The sequence below is a fragment of the Hemicordylus capensis genome, chromosome 4 (assembly GCF_027244095.1).
Source record: "Hemicordylus capensis ecotype Gifberg chromosome 4, rHemCap1.1.pri, whole genome shotgun sequence".
NCBI classification, from domain to species: Eukaryota; Metazoa; Chordata; class Lepidosauria; order Squamata; family Cordylidae; genus Hemicordylus; species Hemicordylus capensis.
In genome coordinates this window covers 135614965-135625126 of record NC_069660.1, presented here as the reverse complement: position 1 = coordinate 135625126, position 10162 = coordinate 135614965, and the positions used below count along the sequence as shown (strand labels likewise).

The 10162-nt window shown below is 44.3% G+C and overlaps 1 long non-coding RNA gene across 1 annotated transcript; it reads left to right on the top strand.

Annotated features, from left to right (window-relative positions):
- Window positions 1-4711: 4711 nt before the first annotated feature.
- Window positions 4712-9184, top strand: LOC128322231 (uncharacterized). The gene is made up of 2 exons (XR_008305610.1): window positions 4712-5437; window positions 8296-9184. It is a non-coding gene; the product is annotated as an uncharacterized LOC128322231 (long non-coding RNA).
- The last annotated feature ends 978 nt before the right edge of the window (window positions 9185-10162 follow it).

The window sequence follows — 10162 nt, the reverse complement described above, 5'->3', positions numbered from 1 at the left end:
GCAAGTATCAGAGAACACTTTCCGGCTGCCCTTGGTTTCTGGCTTGTCGACCAGCTCCTTTCTGCTGCTGCCGCCATGTTCACTTTTAAATTGAACACATGTACGGTCATTCACACAAAAATTTGTGCACATGCAATGTAATACCTGAGGAGGGCGAATGTTAGCACAAAAACTCTCAATCATTTTCTTTAAAGCCCAGGCTGAGGCTGGGAAAAGTGTGCCTGTTTCCTACTCTCCTGCTTAGGCTCTAGCTCTCCTACCTGCCCCAGCATCCCAGGTCATTAAAATTCATGCCAGCCCCCTTGAAGATCTACATTGAGTCTGCAGAGCATGGGAGGGGGCAGACTGATTTGCAGTTTTGCTATGAAGAAAAGATGTGGGCACCTTGATTCTTCTGGTTCACTGCCTTTTCAGCTCTTCTTCAGCTTTTCCAGAGCTGTCATTTTAGATAGTGAGGCTTCACCTTTTTGTTTTATAGCTGCTTCCATCATAGACACAAAGAGATTGTATGTAGATTTAACTAAAGGTTTATTCAGAAAACAACTCCATTTTCTCCTACTTCCCCTTCTTCTTCCTTTTCTGACCCCACCACCCACACTCTCTACAGGATCTCTGTTGGGACAAACTTCTGAATAACACAATAAAAGATTACTAGATAGAATACAACACTCTTGAGTGAGGCATATCACACCAGATAGTAAAACAGTCTTCTCACTTGGGAATTGCGGTGGGGTGGGCGGGTTGATGTTATTATGAGGTGAGGTTTGATGTCTGTCAAAGCACTTGAAAACCTTTAGGGGATTGGTAAAAAAAAAAAAAAAAAGCAGCACTACATGCCAAGAATTAATAGTTTTTGTAAACAACAACAAAAAAGGTAATGGTCGAAATTTTTATCCTGTCAGAATAGTGATCAAATTTATCCTCAGAAACAAACTCTATAAGTAAGGGGAAAATGTAGTTGTATACACAGGGCATCCAAGCATTTTGAGGGTGGAAAAGGAGACAAATATGGGTTTCTAGCTTTGATCAGTTATTTCATTTGTTTAACATCAATTAGCTTAAAAAATTAGAGAGATTATAATCAAAGGCATTTTGCCCCTTATCATCAAGATTTCTTCATATCTGTTTTGAACTATTTTGAGACTATTTTCTTTAACCTGTATTACAATTACTTTTTAAAAAGTTTGTTTCAGCACCATACCTGCACATAATGCAGTGTCTCAAATTGATAAGATTATCCAGAACCACAGTCTCTTGCTAAGTCAACTCCCTCAAAAAGAGCCTTTGTTTCCATAGGCAACCAAGCCACAGTGGCACTGTGGATCAAACACATCCAGATTTACTTGTATGCCCCTGAGGTAAACAGTTGCCTGAGGCACTGCATAAATAGTGAAGGTGGGGGGACCTCTCTGGGTAAAATATTGGACCAGCATGAACTCAGGGTAACCAGTTGCATGGAAAAATGTAACTCAAAGAGCTTGGTGATAAAGGTTCTCTTGGAGAGTTCTCATACTCTCACATTTCTGTCATGTACAACTACAGTTTGTTCTTTGTAAGCTTTTTTATCAGTTTAGAGACAAAGTACTGTAGTCAATAATTTTTGTGACCGTTATTTATCTGTCCCACTACAAGACCAGCAATGGTGAGAGAATACTTTCCAAAAAAAGAAAGGAAATGTGTGAAATGAAATTACTTGTCTTGTTTTATCAAGGTTTGATATGATAATGTTTAACATGTTTCAGCATGTTTTCATCAATGCATTTGAGTATACGCTACCCTTTGTCATCCCTGTCAACTCTGGGACTACACGTGAAGTTGTTAATTGGAATTGTTTGCAGAGATTTCATGCAGATAATGTGGTAAATGAGAATCAGTTCTCATAATTCCCTTTTTGGCTTAGCCATCCCATTGTGCTGAAACCCCAACGAAGAGTGTTCTTGTGAATGGGTTCAAAATACATTGGGCTTTCATATCCCCAATAATCCTGGTATTTGTAGACTTGTTATGTCCCAGTGCTGAATTGCCCCTTTCACCTCATACTTTAACACATAACCCTCTTGTCTTATTTCTGCTCAGCTCCTTTAGTCAATTGTCCTTTTGATGCCGATGATTTTTGCTAGATGCAGCAGTTTATATAAAAAATAGAAATGTGAAACCCTTAGTTTTGTTCCTGTTTAGACCATTTAACTAAATGATTCTTCAGTAAGAATGTGCTACTGCAGCTCTGTGACCTGCCTGAACTGGCATCCTAGCAACCTGGAATTTCTAAGGATCAATAAGGATTGCATAAGATCTAGTGGATCTTGCATATAAAGACACAACTGGGACACAAAGTTCATCTGTAAGTGGTATAGTGGAGATATTTGAAGAAAGAAATGTCACCCTCTGCTTAGGACCAGAGCCCTCGGTGCATTTCTTCTCAAGGGTTATGTTGAAGTAGAATTTAAGAAAAAACAAAGGAGGTTTTAAGGTTGCTCTCTTCCAGAAAAGCACACAGTTGGTGTATCAGCCAAAGCTGTTAAAAAGCACTTCTGGGCACTGCCTCAGCCTGCGGTACCAGGGAGAGTTTTGGGTCCAGAAGCATTCCCAAGCTGCATACCTTTTCATTGGTGGGGGAGTGTAAACCCATCCAGATCTATTTCATCCCTTGAGTTATGATCGCACCCCCACACAGTGAACATCAAATTTTGATTCAGTGTCTGTTATCCCTCATTCAGTCCATTATTGTTTGCAGGCAGGCATTTAGGGAAGTTATACCATTTGCTGATGAAGTTGTCACGGAGAAAAAAGTTTGGATGTCATCAACAAATTGGTAGCACCTTGCACCAAATCTCCTGATGATCTCCCCCAGCAGTTTCATGCTTTAAAACAGGGCTGCACAAGTCAAATACCCTGGTGGGCTGGAACCAAACATGACTGGGTATGCAGGGGCCAAGTTAAATTTTCAGCACATTAATAATTATTACAAATATTAATGAAAGCAACTATTAGTTACCCAAAGCATGAGAACGTAAGAGGAGGCTCCTGGCAACATTTCCTCTTCCCTGCCTCCCCCTGCACTTTCAATGCTTGCAAAGATCAATTTTGAAAGGGGGGATGACCCCCACCAAGTCCATGGGGCAAGGTGGCATTTTGCACTTCACCTCAGGCACCAAAATACTTTGGGCTACCCCTGGGACCAGCAAAAAAGTCCCTGTGGGCTGGATCCAGGCCCTGGGCCTTTTTTTTTTTTTTAAACATTTACCGCTCTTCTTCTAAGGAGCCCAGAGCAGGGTACATAGTTATGTTTCTTCTCACAACAACTCTGTGAGGTAGGTTAGTGCAAGCCTTATCTTTATGTTGTGCAGGCTTGCTTAAAAAGCACTGGGTACAGAATGGAGCCCTGCAGGATTCCATAGAAGAGCTCTCACTTTGAAGAGCAACAGTCTCTGAGCAACATTATCTGGAATCTGCCTTTAAGGTAGAAGTGGAACAACTTTAAGGCAGTGCCTTCCACTCAACTCTCCCAGATGATCCAAAAGGATACCATGTTAATGGTATCGGAAACTGCCGAGAGATTCATAAGGATCAACAGAGTGTGGAATTTAGAGTTCTTGCATCAGGCTAATCAAGGCAGTCTCAGCCCCATCACCTGCTTGAAAGCTGGTTTGAAATGTGTTAAGATAATCTGTCTCATCCAAGACTGCCTGGAGCTGAGAGTCCACTACCCTCTCCATTACCTTACTCAACTATGGGATTTTGGAGGCAGGCCTATACTTATGCTTAACCTTGAGGGATCCAGAGCACACTTCTTCAGAAGTGGTCTAATAATTGCCTTCTTAAGACAAGGAGAAGCATCTATCTATCTATCTATCTATCTATCTATCTATCTATCTATCTATCTATCTATCTATCTATCTATCTATCTATCTAACTGGGTTGGGCACAGAGCATCTGCACCTGTAGTTTACTGCAGCCTCCGTTTTCTTCCTCCACTGGCCAACCACTGGCCACCCACCCACCCCATTACCATTTTCTCCCACACACACCCTCGTTGGTCCCCCCCGCACTGCTTTCTTTCCTGACGGCCGGCTACCCTCTGGCCCGCATCTTCTCCTGCCCTCTGGCCACACGCCTGCCCCCATCGCTGTCTTGCCCGCACACCCCTGTTGCTGGTTTGTCCCCTGCCCACCCGCTGGCTGCCCACTCATTGCCAGTTTCTCCCCCCGCCTGCTCACTCGCTGACCGCCTGCCCCTGCTGGTTTCTCCCCTGCCCACCCCCATCCCCATCACTGGTTTCTCCCCCGCCTACTCACCCCCATCACCGGTTTCTCCCCCCAGCCAGCCCATTCATCCCCGTCACTGGCTGGCTGGTGAACTCTCGTGATAGCTGCCACACATAGGATTAATGACAGGTATGTTTAAGAGAATTATATATATGGATTTTCTAAGGCATGCTCATGGCTAATCCCATGTGTGGCAGCTCTCGTGAGAGTTCACAAGCAGAAGCACCTGATTGGGTAGTGAGGATTCCATATGCAGATAGGGAGGAGCAGAAGCACCATGGTGATTGGGCAGTGGGGATTCCATATGCAGATAGGGAGGAGCCTGTGGCACCGTGGTGATTGGGCAGTGGGGATTCCATATGCAGACTGGGAGGAGGAGACTGTGGTGTCAGTTGGAATGCAACTGTTACTGGTCAGAAGATGTTCTTAGAGGAGATGAATCTCTCTATATAAAAGGATAGTGGGCAGGGTTAGCAGGGGCCTGTGAAAAGAGGGGTTGTGAGGGAGGAAAGAGCCCTTTCAGGAGAAGGAGGCTGTTGTTTTGTGAATTAGATGAGGAAACAAGATGAACAAGATCTGTTAACTCAGGAAGCGGGAGAGAGAGAGAGAGAGAGAGAGAGAGAGAGAAAGAGAGAGAGAGAGAAGGGAGGGGAAGAAAGACAGAGGTTAAGAGCGAGTGGAGGAGAGAGAAAGAGAAAAAAAGAAGGGAGAGGAAGAGAGAAAGAAGGAAGGGTGTGGGTCAGGCACGAGCCTGTCAGCAGCCTGAGGGGGTCAGCCTGAAGTGGCCACGGTGGCAGCAGCAGCAAGGAAGGGCCCAGTCAACCACTGCTGCTGTTTGGGACTACCGAGGCCATGGGTGGAGGGAGGCAATCAGGCAGGGACAGGCCCGGGCCTGTCAGTGGCTTGAGGGAAACAGCGGCCATGGCCGTGGTGGCAGAGAAGAAGGGCCTGGTCAACCACTGCTGCTGCTGTTGCTGCTGCTTCTGTAGGGAGGAGGAGCAGGAGTGGGGCTTGGGTGAAGGTGGGGAGGTCTCTGGAGATAGGGGGCTGCAGCTTGGCCAATAGGCATCAGCAGCACTGCAGCCCCGACCAAGAGGGGTGAGGGGGATGGAAGCAATTGGATGGAGGAGGAGCAGGAGTGCGGCTCAGATGAGGGTGGAGATCTCTCTGAGGTGAGGGTGGCTGTGGCAGGGGGTGAGGGGAGTAATCAAATACTCAAGTGCTGATGCTCTGCGTGGGTTAAGCTACTTTATAATATTTATCAGGCCCTCTCAAATAACCTTCCTTCCAGATAGTATAAGCCTTATTGGGCAGTGATCAAGAGAGCGGGTGATACAACATACTGCTCTAAGCAGCCTCAGGAGTCAAAAACTGAAATTTTGAGAAACTGAAATCCAATTTAACCATACAAGTTACCCCCCCCACACACACACAATCGAGACTATAACAATGGTAGTATCTGGGTCGACCAGATACTAGAGATTTATCTGCCAAAAACTCATTAAAAGCATCACAGTACATAACCGATGGTTCCAAATTCAAATTCAAGTTAGGAGGGGCCCCTGTTAGCCTTCTCACAACTTTAGACATTTAGATATTTGCTTACAGACTCAGTGTGGAGAAGAACTGCTTCTTTGCTGTTAAAATTGCCTCCACTCCAATTGGTGTAGGGGCCTATATGATAAATTGGGTTGGTATGGATTTTTACCACAGTTTCTACTTCCACTGGGATACGGTGTTGCCAAAGGGACCATTAAGCAATGCATAGTGGACATGGAGAAGCAATCCAATTTCAATTTTACTGCCTCTAGCAGCATTTCAGCTGGCTTTTTGAACTATCCGCAGCCAGCTGTGTACCTCACAAACCTGACTGCCTTAAATTAGAGGAGAGCTTCTTCACTGGCACAGTTGAATGCATTGCTGTCCACCATTTTGGAAGGCAGATTAAAGAGAATACCCTTCAGGAACCAATTATGTCTATGTGGCTTGGGTAATATTGAGTCTACTACACGTCTTTTTATATTATTTATTTTACAGAGATATTTGCACTATTATGATAGAACCTCTTTTAAAGAATATACCAGGCAGATTGGATGAGTATTATTTTTTCCCCTTTTGGCAGACTAGTATGCACCAATCACAGCTGGGGTGGCAAGATTTTGTGCCGCAGCATGTAAGCTGAGATGGGAGTTAGCAATAGCAATAGCACTTACATTTATATACCGCTTTATAGCCAGAGCTCTCTAAGCGGTTTACAATGATTTAGCATATTGCCCCCAACATTCTGGGTATTCATTTTACTGACCTCAGAAGGATGGAAGGCTGAGTCAACCTTGAGCCCCTGGTCAGGATCGAACTTGTAACCTTCTGGTTACAGGGCGGCAGTTTTACCACTGCGCCACCAGGGGCTCCAGTTTTACCACCAGTTTTACCACTGCACCACCAGTTAGTTGATTAATTATCAATTGAGACTTCTGCATTTATATGTTATGATGTTTCTACCACCCAGCTATGTTTTGACAGTTTTGACTTTTAATTGTTGGTTGCTGACAGTATTAAAGTTTCATTCATTCATTGCTCATATTGCCGCAGCATAGGCATTCAGATGGTCTCTACATTGCATTCTATAGGATTTGAGTCAAGTTCTTCTCAGCTTGTGTGCCAACCTTTTCACTTCAACTCACATAATTCTTCCATATACATGGAGCTAGTTTGAAGTTGGTTGCTTAGGAGCAATACTATCAACTGCTCTACTGAGTTTATTGTTCCAAGTTTCACCAGGGCATCCACAAAATCTCCAGCTGCACTAACTCTAAAGCTTTCCCAGACTTCTTGGAATCCTATTGGATCCAATGGCCTTCTCAGGTGAACCATCCTAATAGGTCCTTCACTCCTGCAGAGATGAGTTGCAGTTGTGAATTGAGCTTTAACCAGATGGTGGTCTGTCCATGAGAATGGCAAGAACTCAGGAGTCTCCATCCATGGAATACCACCCTTATCAGAGCAAAATACTAAATTGAGAGTGTGACCTGAGACCACTTGGGATAGGACCATTGTTGTCATGGCCACTATGAATGCCTGAGCTGCTCCTGACAAATTGGAACATTGAAATCTACCCTGCCACCATTAGTCTGGGTAACTCCAGTGCCAACCCTGCAATCAAGTCTATCAGAGGTGAGCTGGTCTTGTGGTAGCAAGCAAGCATGAATTATCCCCTTTGCTAAGCAGGGTCTGTCCTGGTTTGCATTTGAATGGGAGACTACATGTAAGCACTGCAAGATATTCCCCTTGGGTTTGCTCTGAGAAGAGCATCTGCATGCTTGCATGCAGAAGGCTCCAAGTTCCCTCCCTGGCATCTCCAAGATAGGGTTGAGAGAGATTCTGTCTGCAACCTTGGAGAAGCCACTGCCAGTCTGTGTAGATAATATTGAACTAGATGGACCAATGGTCTGACTTGGTAGAAGGCAGTTCCTAGCTCAGTTAGGGATTCTGTGAGGCAGTGGGACCAACAGAAGTCCCAATCCTGGTTCCAAGACTTAAGTACACACATTCATTATAGGCAGATTCTGTGACAAGGATCCTGGTAGGGACCACAACTACACCACCTCCCCACCGATGACGGTGGGAGCGGGGAGAAGGTGAGATCAAACTGGGTTGCTAGCCTCCCCGATCCAGGTATCTGTAATACGCAGCTCCTTCCTTCACAATAAAACGCAGCTCCTTCCTTCACAATAAAATCATGAATGATTCCTAGTTTATTTTGGACTGACCTGGCATTACAAAAGAGCAAGGTGAGGATCTGTGGGTGGATGGCACTGCCCCCAAGGTTAAAGAGCCAGCAGGACAGCTAGAAGGCGAAAGAGCTATTAAGTTTATGATTTCCCATCCCCTGTAATGGCCTGACGATCTGCCAATGGCACATCTTCTGTTTACCACTGAGAGTAGTTAGGCTGTAAAGTTGAGTGGGAAGGGAGCTCAGCAATTTATTTATTTTCTTTCAAGCATGTATTTCCCACTTTTCTATTTACAGAATGATGTCTGAGGTGGCTTGCTGACAGGTGGCCCAGGAGACAGTATGGCTGAAATGAATTGAGAAATTGGCCCTGAGCGAAGAAGCAAGAATCCAAGGGAAGGACAGATGAAAGCGTGAGCATACACAAGGAGCAGGAGAAAAGAAACCCAGGGTGAAAGGGACAAAGAAAAAGGACTCGATGAAAAGGTTTACACAACAATTAGGAGGGAGATGATACAAGGCGAAATTATCATGATCATCCTGAATATATCACTTTTTAACAAAAAGGTCTCAAAGTGGCTATAGCAAGAGGAACAGTGAAGAAGCCATTGTGCTGGGGAGTCAGGAAATGGAGGGCAAAGAAGCCAAGTGGATGTAGGTATGAATTTCTCAGACTGATTTATAACTTGCCAAATCTTTGGCTTCAGGGCACTTGTAACATTATTAGTAAGTTAGTTTCAAAGCAAATATGAGAGTTAATTTCTATATTTTGATAGCAGCCGAACAACTTCCCTCTTTAGGCAGATATCCATGGAATTTTCTTTGAGTAGCTGCAGACTTTTGACACAAGAATAATACCTTTACTTCTGTTTCTCTCTGCAACTCAAAATTAGTTCTAGGTCACAACAAAGTGGGATGAATAACTGGGGGAGCTGGGATAAAAACTGTGCCTCTCTAAGCAGAAACCCACGGATAATTACTAGAGAACAGAATTGCACGTAGCAATGGACTTAATTTTGTATCCAGATCTATTCCATCTCTTGTAGTTAATATTAAAGCTTTTCAAGGTCAGGAATGACAGACTGGTAATGATGAGCCTGAGGAAGGCTTATGTTAAACTTGTCCTCAGTGCTCAGGTTAATCTTTTCATTTGTGTTTTCCTCATAAATAAATACATAAAAAGACATTGCCTGTGTCATCGCAGTAATCTCGGCCTCATAAAAAAAAATCCCAGGTGATCTATTTTTCTTTGAAGAGTCTGACCCTTCACATTAAATAGATGGGAAATGTTACTGAGGTACTGGAAATAACTGTCCTGAAGTGCCCTGTTTTAAAACATAGGACCCAAGCCACGGAGGAGTTCTCCGGCACGAGTCCCACTGAAGTGAGTGGAAGGTGTTTTAAGCAGCAATACAAAAAAAACCACAAAAGAATAAATAACCCATTCACCACATCTGCAGGTTGATTCAAAATGGGAGTAAATTTTCCCACATAACACAATTTAAACATATACAAAGGAAAATCAGTCTAGTTGTTAGACTGGTGAATATTTTTATAATGTAAAACCTCATATCAGGACAGAAGTATTAATTGGCCCAAGGCTTACTCAATCTCGTGGGCTCAACTATTTATCTGTTTTAACCATTTCTATCCTGCTATTTATATTTTCTCTTTTATTTTTTGTTTTTGTTTATATTATTTTATAAAAAAGCACAATGGAAAGTCGTTCTCATGACCTTTCCTGCAGGGTTGGGGAGGGCTGGGGGGAGGGAGGCAGGAGTTTTGAGTTGTGTTGCCCACCCACATGAGTGGTGCAGTGGCAGAGTCATGAGCTGGGATCAGGAGGAAGAAGTCCTCCCGCATTCCAGTGCGTGTGCACAAGTAGTGGAATGACTGCTCTCATTAGAGCAGCCACTACACTCTGTGTGGCCACTCCTGCCCCCCAGCTTGCTCCCCCAAATGGCGGCAGGCTTGGGTAGGAGCCCAGCTACTTGACGGCGATCACACGTGATTGCCTGCTGAGGTAGAATGAAGCTTCACTCGACACTGGTAAAAAGCTGAGTAGAAAAGGCAGGCTACCCAGGACTGGGACAGCCAGGAGCAGAGGGCTCCAGATGATATGAGCTGTTTGGGGTACCCAAGGCAGTTTGTGTCGTGAGAATAG